Source organism: Gigantopelta aegis, chromosome 10, assembly GCF_016097555.1.
Source record: "Gigantopelta aegis isolate Gae_Host chromosome 10, Gae_host_genome, whole genome shotgun sequence".
Taxonomy (NCBI): domain Eukaryota; kingdom Metazoa; phylum Mollusca; class Gastropoda; order Neomphalida; family Peltospiridae; genus Gigantopelta; species Gigantopelta aegis.
In genome coordinates this window covers 55,039,377-55,052,731 of record NC_054708.1, presented here as the reverse complement: position 1 = coordinate 55,052,731, position 13,355 = coordinate 55,039,377, and the positions used below count along the sequence as shown (strand labels likewise).

The 13,355-nt window shown below is 38.6% G+C and overlaps 1 protein-coding gene across 1 annotated transcript in view; it reads right to left on the bottom strand.

Moving 5' to 3' along the window:
- LOC121382937 (uncharacterized protein C20orf194-like) overlaps positions 1-13,355 on the bottom strand; it is a 113,434-nt gene that overhangs the window by 70,903 nt on the left and 29,176 nt on the right. The window lies entirely within an intron of this gene.

Sequence of the window (13,355 nt, the reverse complement as noted above, 5' to 3'; positions counted from 1 at the left end):
CCCCGGAACTGGTCACTGGCGAAGTCAGAGGCTAAATCCGAGGTGGGCGTGCCTGAACCTCTGTGGATATGGGCACGTAAATAGAGTTCCCATCCCATCCCATCCCATCTATAGACAAAATTTTAATAAGAGTTGTGTTTGTTTTTTCTTTTTAAATGAAAAAAATAATTGATACTGATTGATCAAATTAAATGGGCAAATTATTTCAGTTGCACTTCCGTCTCAGTGTGCACTAGAGAACATTTCAGTATTTGTTAATATTATAAAAGTATTCAACATTCTTGAATGTTTAATTACTACCTCTGTTTCAGTCTGTACTAAAGGACACTCTTCCCCCCAACAAAAAAAAAGAAAAAAGAAGAAAAAAACCTAAAGCATTCCGAGAGTACTGCTAAAGCAATACATGTCCCCTACCGAGCCCAACAAATGTTTGTATTTCCTAAGTTCATTGGCAATAACTCTGTCAAAAATAGGTAAATAGCCCTAGAAATCAAACTTGATCTATAAATAATACACGATAAAGTTATACACACAAATTTCAGCACAGTATCTTTAGGCATTGTGAAAAACAAAAGCTTGGAAAATTATATACAGACAGATGGACAGACAGACAGAAAGCCAAATAGACAGACAGAAGGATGGAGATGAAACCTCCTGTTGGACTAAAAAAAAACAGAAATACAAATTCTACATACTAGATGAATGAATGAATGTTTAATGACACCCCAGCACAAAAATACGATAGTATGTCACAAAAGATCATTTCAAACTTTTTTAATGACCAACTTACCACTTCTGTTTCAATGTACTACACTGAAGGACATTTCAACATTTGATAAAGGATTTTTACTTTTAGCATTCTCAAAATAATAATAATAATAATAATATAATAAATTCTTTATTTAGTGAGGGTAACACAGTTAGCAAAAGCTAATCTTCCCTGAGGCCCTCAGGTACAAACAATACAGAATTACAATGCATACATTTATGAACAAATAGAAAATACATATATGGCAATAAACATATGTACAAATGATGTTATTTTAGAAAATATTTCTTGAGTCTATATTTAAAAACAGCAGTATTTGGCGATGATCGGATAGCTTTAGGCAATTTATTCCAAAGTACTGGTCCAGAGTAACTGAAAGCATGTTTAAATAAAGACATTTTAGGTTTTGGAATTAATAGATTTCTATCCTCTACATTTCGAAGGTTGTAGGGATTGTTTTCTCCAACATATATTAATAAGTTTGAAAGATAGTTTGGGGCTTCATTGTATAGACATTTATAAATTTGTAAACATTTGTGATAGTGGATTCATGTTTCCATTGTCATCCATTTTAACTGTTTAAATAGTGGGGCAGATGGAGTAATAGGATCTACATCTAATATCATCCTAGCAGCTCTCTTTTGCAGTTTTAGTCAAAGTTCTGATCCATCCTGATTACAGTTTCCCCAAATTACACAGCAGTAATCGATGAGTGGTGAAATATACCCATTGTAGAAAAGTTTTCTTGCATCTAAATTTAAATACCTAATGATTTTTGATAACAGATACAGACTTTTAGAGATCAGGGAACACACATGTTTAACCTGATTTGTCCATTTTAAATTATTATCAACTTTAATTCCTAAAAGTTTTTCACAATCAGTGTGTTCATTTCAACATTGCTGAATGTCTAATTTAACACTTCATTGTGTCTCTCAATTTAACCTTAATCTAAAGAAACAGAAAGATGCCCGATGGTATAAATGTTTGTGTTAAGTTTTATCATATGCTGTAGTATAAAGAAAATATTTTAACATCATTTATGTGGATGAACATATGCATTTTTTTAAATGTATTTAACAAATCATTTGAATATCACTGAATATAGTATACATATTATTTTTGCAATCATAAACAGCTAAATACAGTTTGCTCTTTTTTAATTCATAGATTCCCTGTTAAACTTAGTCTACCCCTGTCCAGCTGAAACAGAGGTGGTTGGTTAACAAGATCCAGGATTTACTTTTGATATATCTGTGATTTTTAAAAGGATTTTTGCAGCAGACACACACACACACACACACACACACAGACAGACAGACAGACAGACAGACACACACACACACACATTCATATTATATTCAGTGCTAAAAGGCAACTTTATATATCTTCTTTTTTTTTGCATTTTTGGGGAGCTGAATACAAATTTTTACTATGAATTGTGTACAAAAAACAGTATGACTAAGCATTAATTTTGTGTTTATAGCATAAATCTATCTGGCATGTGATTCACAAGTGTTAAATAAAAGCCTCCGTCTTGGATCATTATTGGTTTTCCAATGCTTTATATTCATATATTCAGCTAATTTATTAAATTAATAATACATGTTAAAGCAGATGTGTATCAAAGATGCAATTAATTAAGTTAATTGTATGCGTGCTTCACTTAATGGAAGATGCAAATTAGTAGATAATATAACACATGGCCATGGCTGGAAGGAAGGAAATGTTTTATTTAACAATGCACTCAACACATTTTATTTACAGTTATATGGCATCAGACATATGGTTAAGGACCACACAGATATTGAAAGAGGAAACCCGCTGTCGCCACTTCATGGGCTACTCTTTTCGATTAGCAGCAACGGATCTTTTATATGCACCATCCCATAGACAGGATAGCACATACCATTGCCTTTGATGTACCAGTAATGGTGCACTGGCTGGCCATGGCTGGATTCATATTCCTGTCTGGTGGTTTGGCTACGTGCTCACAACACGTCTGATATAAGGTTGTACATGCATGGTGAAGGGGTGGTGGTGATGGTCAGGAGGCAGTTGCCCCTGCCGAAAATAACAAAAAGTACCCTGTTTATCTAACTGAAGAATACGTGCATGTACATTGTAGGTAACTATGCCCTGATGCTTGATTTACTGTTACCTTCTTCTAGATAGCAGACTAAGTACAGCCCTGTGATAATTAATCATATTTGGACATGTGGACATTACAATGCTGATTATCACACTAACATGTCAAGCTGTGATAGCCATATTTGGACATGTGGACATTACAATGCTGATTATCGCACTAACATGTCACAATGTGATAGCCATATTTGGACATGTGGACATTACAATGCTGATTATGACACTAACATGTCACGATGTGTTAGCCATATTTGGACATGAGGACATGACAATGCTGATTATGACACTAACATGTCACGATGTGATAGCCATATTTGGACATGTGGGCATTACAATGCTGATTATCACACTAACATGTCACGATGTGATAGCCATATTTGGACATGTGGACATTACAATGCTGATTATCGCACATGTCACGGTGTGATAGCCATATTTGGACATGTAAACATTACAATGCTGATTATCGCACTAACATGTCACAATGTGATAGCCATATTTGGGCATGTGGACATTACAATGCTGATTATCACACTAACATGTCACGATGTGATAGCCATATTTGGACATGTGGACATTACAATGCTGATTATCACACTAACATGTCACGATGTGATAGCCATATTTGGACATGTAGACATTACAATGCTGATTATCCCACTAACATGTCACGATGTGATAGCCATATTTGGACATGTGGACATTACAATGCTGATTCTCAGCAGTGTCCAGAGGGCAGTTTCCGGAAAGAGGACGGTTGACATTTTTTGGAGCTTGAAGAAAATAAATTTAATTTGTCGCCATCCTAATTTAAACTACATTTATTTATTTGTTTATAAATATATATCCGAGCTTAGTACAAATGTTGTGTGTAAGTTGTTAGCTGTTATTTGTCTTCGTCCTTGTCTAAATTGTTGTATTTCGCTATTTCGTTCTGTTTTGTATTGTTTGTTTACCTCGTGTAGCCAAGGTGCTCAATATTCCGTGATAGCACGTGTATTGCCAGATACCGTTGTTTTCACCGAATATTGACCCCCTAATTACTTTATTTTATTAGCTTATATCAATATTAATTGTGTATAAAATGTCTCAGCCAAAGAACTCCGTTGACCGGGCATTTGACCGGCTCAACGAGAGTTTGTCAAAAATAACAGCTGGCGTACAGTCGGTAAATTCCGCCATTGCCGATCGCTCCATTAGAAATGGGGAGGGAGGTGAGTGGGATCATACAAACGTTGCATGGTTTCCACCCAGCTCGTCGACTCCGGCAAAAAAAAGAAATCTAAAATTGATACACACCCCCGGGATGCACCTATTATTAAGTATAGTGTGGCCAACCATCCCGGGGGGGGGGGGGGGGGGGGGGGGGAAATATCATCCCAACCGTATCTCCAAGTCGGACCTCTCCTTGGATGTCAGCGGTATTTCAGAATTGCCGTCTGACACCTCGGGGAGGGGGGGGGGGGGGGTCTGTACACTGCACTGGAGAAAGACAGTTTGGATCCAGAATCCAGTTCCGAGGTTGGGGGAGGGCTTAACTCCTCCATCATCGTTACACCGCACTCCCAATTTAAAAGAACTAAAATTGAATTGAGTCAGTCGGGGGGGGGGGGGGGGGGGGGGGGGGGGGGGGGGGGGGGGGGGGGGGGGTACTCCTCGATCGGAGTCCCCCACCCTGTCTGATGGTAAGTCTTTGTTAAAATCCCCCAGATCCCCCTCCCCCCACCCACCCCACCCCCTCATCTGAAAAGAGCCAGAGATAGTCTTCAACAGGTAAGTAACAACGACAGCATGAAGACTAGAACACAGTCAGGATTTATGAACATCTCTACCCCCCCAGGCCCCACCCCCCAGCAAAGAAAATAGAAAGAGAAAACCGGATACTTCTCTTGTTGTTGAGGAAACCGATCTAGAGTCCAGCACAGGTGAGATAGTTTCTAACATCCCCACCAGCAACCAGTTCGGTCCACTAGAGGAACGGTCCTCCCTCCCAATCCGCGTTAAAAAAATTAAAGCAATAACAAAAAAGTACATTGTAGGATTGAGGAGGGTACTTTTTGGAAGTCTAGATCCCACGGTCTATGGACTGCTGTTTTTACAGCATTCCATAGCTGCCATGCAAAATACAACCCATCAAAACATTAAAGATACTATTTTTTTCTTTACTAGATTAACAGATGGCCAAACATTCATTAAAAGCCTTGTGGACGCCCCTTTTGCTGCCCTTGGCCCTCTCTTTCATATTAGACCGTTCCCCGGGTGCACCGACACGGTTGCTGTTGTACTGCAGAAGTGTGAAACAGAACCCAGAGCTGGAGTGCGGGCGGATGCCGGTGATAGGTCCGGTCGGGCTCTCGCCGGCGGCGCTGGCACCGGCCCTGGTCAGTCTGTCGGGGAGAGCGAACGGCTCCACAGGCTGGTCAGCAACAATTCATTCGGTAACCGGACTCGTACTTCGGAGATCGCCGGTGGGTTTGCTAATGTAAACAAACCGGCTGTCTCCGTGCCAAACATTGGTGCTCCAACAGCTGTCTTAGGCTTCTGGCAAGAGGAAGTATATCAGTTGGAGCCCCAAGGAAAACTCGTAGACGGCTTTACCAAGGTTTTGGACAAAAAAAAGAATAAAAGAAAAAATTCATGTTCGCCACGGTCTGGTTCGGGGGGCTCACCTCAAAACTCAGATTTTTTAAAGAAGGACATCGAATTGGTGCCCAAAATTAAACGCCCCAAGATAAAAAATAAAGTTCAACTCCCGTCTACTAAACATAATAGAAGCCTCCCTCTAATTGGCACGGAGGTTGAGATGGACTTTGAACATTTCCCCCCCTTATCATCCAACCCAGGGCGGATTCAGGAGGGTACCGCCCCCTTTTATAAACAGGTTACACCGGCTAGAGAAGGGGGGGAGTGCTGCTCCAATGCAGTCTGTCCCCGCCTCTAATTCTAATCAGACCCCCTTTCAGGCAGTTAACAGGGGAGGAGGGGTGGGGGCAACTGGCAGGCAGTGGGCTGCAGTACCCCCAAATCTTGGGTTGCGGCGTATAGCCAAAACCAATTTAGTGGGGGCCAAGGGGATTGATATTCTCATTAGGGCCAGGAAGGCAAACAGTGATTTGCAAATAGCCAATATCACTGTTTGGCATAATGGCTATATTGATATCCTCCTGTCCCGCCCTACTGAAGTGGATATTATTTTAATTAATGGCATAGGATTTCATATGCATAATTATTTGGATAAACCATTTAAATGTGCAAAACTGTCAGAGGTGGGGTCACTCTGTGAATTAAGAGGTGCAGATCCCCAGCACTAGGGAAACTATGGTAATGCAAATAAATAAAGTGATGATCAACTATATGCTTCAAAAACGGTGTGGGAATTTTACGGACACCGAATTTTACTCTAGCCAATTTGTGCCCCAAAGAGGTACCCCCTGCACCACAGTCCGTGCACAAGAGAAATCTTCTGTGGAACGAACTGTCGGGGGACAGTCCTTCATTGCACTCATTGCACTCATTCTAAGGAATGCCCGGAGCACATAAAAGCTATCAGGGTGTTGGCGGACTCCAAGATAAGAGATCGCCATCATGGTGGAGACGTGGGAGTTCCAGCTGCACCCCCCGCCTCTGTTCGCTCTTTTCCCCATTGGTAAATCGTGCCCCCCCCCCACCCAGACCACTGACCCAGGAAAGACCCATTAGAACTCAGGGGGGATCAATCTATAATGGTAACGTAGATAATCAGGTTAGTAAGCTCGAGTTCGTTAGAATAATTTCAGGCCTTATTTTGGATGGAGCACTTAAAATTACCCCCCCCCCCCCTTCCAAATACAATATTGCTGACACTGAGGAAGCCACTAAAGTGGCATGTCAAATTGTTGACAGGCACTTAGCTGTTAAAATAGAAATAGGGTCGGTCCAGTCTAGAACTATTAAATGGTTTAGGGAACGCAACTTGGTTGACCTGTTGCAAGACATTAACAACACAGTTAACTAGGTTGCATATAATTTTATTTAACTCTAACTTAGTATTGTTTCGTCCCCTATAATGGGTACAAGATCTAAAGTAGTGATAAATAGTAATAATAATATTAATAATAACAATAGTAACTGTAAATTTAATAAGAATAATGCTAATGTTATTAAAGGTCTAACAGTGGTACAGTGGAACGCCAAAGGTTTGCGCACACATGGGCCTGAATTAAAAATATATTTAACTGATAATAATAATAATTTTGATGTGATCACCATTCAAGAGACCTGGATCACTAATTTAACAAATAAACAGAGGCAATCAAAAGTATTTTTAGATTGTAAAATTTCAGGCTATACTGGTCTCTTTTTCAACAGTGGGGTCACTTCTAGGGGTGGGGGTGTGGGGGCATAGCTACATTCATTAAGGAGGGCATCGCCCACTCTAGACTTTAACATGTTGCCACTCATCCCAATATTGAATCTTTGGGCGTGTCTATACATGGCCTTAATTATAATTTTAATATATTTAATTTTTATGTACATCCGGGTGCCAGTAATGTTAAAATAAATGTTAATGATTATTCAAAAATTATTGGTAACAGTAATTTGGATGTAATAATTACAGGTGATTTTAATAGTCATAATTCTGTTTGGGGCTCGAAAGTTACCAATGCTTCAGGCCAAATACTTGAAAATTTAATGGATAGTAATGATTTGGTCTGTTTAAATGATGGCACCCCGACTTTTCTCTCAGATGCTTATCACACTTGGTCATGTCTAGACGTCACCCTTATTTCAAGGGGCATGGCAGCTAAGTGTGAGTGGGAAGTGCTCAATGAATTTGGTAGTGACCACCTCCCTGTTAAAACCGTTTTTAATCAAAACTGTCTTTGGGAAGAACCGAATAAACAAAAACATAATTGGAATTTTAGTAAAGCTGATTGGCCATGTTTTGAGAGTATGTGTGCCGATATTAATCATGAGCAGATTATAAATACTAATATTGATATTTTTAATGATAAATTAATTAAAACTATAATTGATATTGCTTTAAAAACTATACCGGTAAGAGGGAAAAAAAGGTAGAATAAACTCAGTCCCTTGGTGGACCGATGAGTTGAATTTACTTAAAAAAGAAATAAATAAATTAAGAAATAAACTTTAAAAAGATAAAAATGAGGAAAATATAAATAAATTTAAGAATGCTAAATATAAACTTGTCCATACAATAGCTAAGGAAAAAAAGGCCTCATGGGAGAAATTTGTCAGCTCTATTGGCGAAGGCACGACTGGTGGGGAGGTCTGGTCTAGGATCAAAAGAATTCAGGGGAAACCGGGCAGTTTTTCTAATATTTTAAAAAATAGTAAAATATATACAACAAATCAGGATAAAGTAAATATTCTGGGAGCAATTTTTAAACAAAATTCTGCAACTGCTAATTTTTCTAAAAAATTTCAAAAACGTAAAATATTTATGGAACAATATAATAAAATTCCCCTGAATTCCAAGTTCCGTGAAAGCGGGAACGATTATGACACTCCATTTACACTCCAAGAATTGCTCAAAGCTTTTCAGCATCGTAAAGGCTCAGCCCCAGGGCCAGATAAATTTAGTTATTTATTTTTTAAACATATGCCCACCAATATACTTGAACTTTTCTTGGAGTTGTTTAATTTAATTTGGAAACAAGGGTACCTCCCCCTCAATTGGAAGCACGCAGAAGTGTTTGCTCTCCCAAAGAGGGGAAAGGACCTTACGGATCCAAAAAATTACCGTCCAATTTCACTGACATCCAGTGTCTGCAAGACCATGGAGTATATGGTTAATATTCGCCTTACCCACTTCCTGGAGCTCAATAAATTATTTACTGAGTTTCAAAGTGGGTTTAGAAAAAACCACTCTACCACTGACCATCTTGTTCGTTTATAGACCGAGGTAAAAAAACGCCTTTAGGAGGAAACACAAGGTGGCCGGTGTCTTCGTGGACATTGAAAAGGCATACGACATGGTCTGGAGGCACGGATTGTTACAAAAAAATATATAAAATGGGTGTAAGAGGATCTATGTTTAATTTTATTGATCGATTTATAAATAATAGAAGTTTTACGGTAATATTTAAAGGTTATTCTTCACCCTGTTTGGAACTGGAAAATGGCATCCCCCAGGGGTCAGTGATAGCTCCAACGTTATTCGACATCTTTATTAATGATTTGGCAAAATCACTCACTGACAATGTATCTAAAAATTCTCAATTAAGTATCGGTCTGTTCGCGGACGATACAGCCTTCTGGAGGGTAGGGAATACTTTTGAATTGGTTAAAACAGACCTCCAGTCGGATTTAAATGTTTTACAAAATTGGTCTGAGGACTGGGGGGTTACCATTTCCCAATCTAAAACTTGTTCTATTTCTTTTCTGGGCAGAATCGGTCAGCCCATGCCAAAACTAGATTTAATGTATGATAGTAAAGAAATTACTCAAGTCAAATCGGTCCGCTTTTTGGGAGTGACCTTTGACCAGCGTCTCTCTTTTGTCGAGCATATAGCCAATGTAGTTGGCATTTGTAAATATTATATAAATTTATTAAAAGTATTATCAGCTGTCCCATGGGGCAATGATAGGAAAACTCTGCTCATGATCTCAAGACTTCAATATGGTGCGCAGGCCTTTGGGTGTGCCAGTGACACCCAGCTTAAGAGGCTTGAGAGCGTGTATAACAGGGCACTATGTACTATTACTAGAGCTTCTGTTTGCACGCCCCATGATAGTGTCCTAGCTGAACTTGGAGTGCTACCACTTACCCTTAGAAGAATAAAGCAGGGACTAAAACATTTATATAAAACTGAAAACTTGGTTAGAGATAATCCAATTAATAAACTTACTTCCCTACATACTCAGTCAGTCAGGGACTCCAATATATCCATTTATTCTTATCTATTACGTTTTGCTAATGATTTTGGGGTGGCGAATCTACCTATAAGTGATTGTAGTGCTAGATTCAAAGCCCCATGGGTTCTTATACCCCCTAAGGTAAATCTTTTTATTAAAAATGAATTAGCACAGATAGACCTACCAGTGTTTAAAAATACTCTTTTTAGAATTATTATGGGGGAAAGATACAAAAATTATTTACAAATTTATACAGACGGCTCCAAGAACCCCATAAATGGAAGAACTGGTATGGCCTTTGCCGTCAAGGAATTAAATGGATATAGTTATTATAGAGCCAGACTGACTGATAATGTTTCGGTCTACACCACGGAGCTGTTGGCTATACAATATGCCCTGGTGTGGATTTTAAATAACCATAATAAACTGGACGACCAAAATAAATTTATAATATTATCTGACAGCTTGAGTGCCCTTAATGCCATAGATGGTTCCCACAGTGTCAGGCCCGAAATTGTTAAAAATATTATCAGCTTTTACAATAAAATTGTTCAGGCAGGGGTGGAGGTCGTCTTTGAGTGGGTACCCGCTCATGTGGGTATCCATGGCAATGAAATGGCTGATCAGTGTGCTAAAAGAGCCGTTTTGGATGAGGAAGTTAAGGTTAAAATTAAGTATAATTATAGTGAAATTTATTCAATAATTGTGCCATGCGTTGACCATCTATGGCAAACAGAGTGGAACCATAGGACGAGAGCATGGCACGCTAATATTAAACCTGTTGTCTCCTCACAGGGTCCTATATCATTTAATATTAAATCTACTAAAATAATTACTAGATTACGTATGGGTGTTTCTGTCGCTTTAAACCAAACTAAATTTAAAATGAAAAAAAGTAGCAGTCCTAACTGCACCCATTGTAATGTGGCAGAAGATGTAAATCATTTTTTATTCTTCTGCAATAAATATACAAATAACAGAACTAAATTAAAAAACTTTTTTCATAAAAATAATATTGTTTTTAATCCAAAATTTTTATTAAATCCAAATAAACAGTATAAATTAACTATAGATAGGTTAGTAATGGCCTATGTGATGGAGACAAAGGTTAATATCTAAATATTTGATTTACCATGTATCATTTATTTGTAATATTTTATCTAATGTTTTGTTTCTATTAAATTACATCTGGGCGCCGGGCTCATAAGCAGGTAAACAGCACCGAGCAGCGGTCCTGGAATCGCATTTGGAAAGTTCCCGGGGGTCGGGGTCAATACTTGACTGTCGCTTCTCCGGCCCCGACAGGGACTCCCCCTTATTATATGCACGTAATGTCCATTAGGGTATGCGTTTTGGGAGTGCTATCTAGCTTAGTCCGGTACCTGGATGAATTAAAACTATTAAAATAAAATTAAAATTAATATTTATTTTTCCTTTCTTACCCCCCAGTCGCTCTCCCCGGAATTTAATAAAAAAAAAAAAAATTGTTTTTATTATTAATTAACCTTATGTTCTCATTATAATATTAAGCTAGGGGTAATTCTCACCTTCTTGTTGTAAAATTCTAGGGTTATACTTGGGATAACACTGGGTATCTATAGGCTAATCTTTTTGGCTACTTGTTTATTGTAGTTTTTAATATATAATAAATTTTAATGCCCGTTGCCTCCCCCCCCCCACACACACTTTAGTGGGGGGTGGGTGTGCAGTTAAATATATATATGTGTGTATATGTGTATATATATATATATATATATATATATATATATATATATATATATATATATATATATATATACATGTATATATATTCTTTTTTTTCTTTTTTTTAAATAATATTTAAATTGGTTGGGGTTTCTCTGCCTTGCCCCCCCCCCCCCCCCCCCCCGTTTTATTTGGGGGGCCGGGCGGGGTTTTATTTTTAGCCAATTACTTTTAATTTTTGTTTTGTTTTGTTGTGTAATGTATTAGATTGGTTGGGGTTTCTCCGCCTTGCCCCCCGTTTTGTCTGGGGGGGGGCTGGGCGGGGTTTTATCTTTAGCCGATTAGTTTTAATTTTTGTTGTCTTGTTTTGTTGTGTAATGTATATATGTTGTATGATTGAATGTGTGATTGTTGCTCGGATTATGGGAGGAGGCTTATCTGGCAGTAATCCCCTCCCCGTTCTGGAAACTGCACCTTATACATGTATATAGTTCATCTTTTTTAATTTGTTTAATATCTATTTTAAAAATAAAATAAAATAAAATATAATGTAGGTTACTGGCATGCTCGCTCATTTAATCTGTTTTATATTTTTTATCATTATTTTAACTATGTTTTAGATTTTTAATTGAACAATTATATAATTCAACAGGGCAGGTAACTGGGTTGGGACACTTTCCTAGTGACCTTCTACTAAAGCTTTAGGTCACTCTACTAGCGACCTTCTACAAATGATTGCCATGACTGGATCGAGCTGCGGTTGGACAGGGTGGGGTGGGGGGGGGGGGGGGTGTGTGGTTGTTGTGCTGGTGGTTAGGTTTTTTGGGGCCATGGGGCGTAGGCGGTTTGGCCGTAGGTTTCTGTGAAAGTTCCGGCCCCCCTTCTCGCCCCCTCCCCCCCTTCCTCCTGGTCACACCAAGGCCCGAAATACGATTGGTAATCATTTTAAATAAATATTAAATTTAATATAACTTTTCTGTGGGCCGGGCTTACCCCTCTACCCTTTCCCTTGCCTCTGGGGACTAAATAATTTTTTTTTTTTTTTTTTTTTAAATAAATTATAATTTTTGTATTTTTACTTTTAGACTTCCCCATCTAAATTTGCGTTAATTTTAAATAATTATATAGGTGTAGAGTAGGGATTTCTGTATTTCTTTTGGGAACGCATTCAAAATTATTAATGTCGACATAATATATTTACTCTTTTTGGCCTCCAGTTTAAAATTTCAAAATTTTATTATAGTTAGGTTTTTCCTGCCCCGAGTCAGACCACTGATTATATCGGAGGCCGGACTGGGGATAGGCGTGCTCGAAACCATAGAGGTATGTGAGCACGTTTAAAACATATCTAATCTAATCAGCAGTGTCTCAGCATCAAACAAAAACAAGTTTTTCTTGCCATTTATTCTTAGTTTTATAAACACGCCACCACCAAATGATTTAACTTTGGAGAAGGTGATTGCGAAATGTAACAGATGATGAGTACATCTAGATGTTGCATGTTGTTTTAAGATTCTACATGTACTTACATGTACCTGATCAGATAGAAAAAATAAATAAAATAGATTATCCTTTAAATTGTGGCATTTTTCACAATTTACCGGCCTCGGTGGCATCGTGGCAGGCCATCGGTCTACAGGCTGGTAGGTACTGGGTTCGGATCCCAGTCGAGGCATGGGATTTTTAATCCAGATACCGACTCCAAACCCTGAGTGAGTGCTCCGCAAGGCTCAATGGGTAGGTGTAAACCACTTGCACTGATCCATAACTGGTTCAACAAAGGCCATGGTTTGTGCTATCCTGCCTGTGGGAAGCGCAAATAAAAGATCCCTTGCTGCTAATCGGAAGAGTAGCCCATGTAGTGGCGACAGCG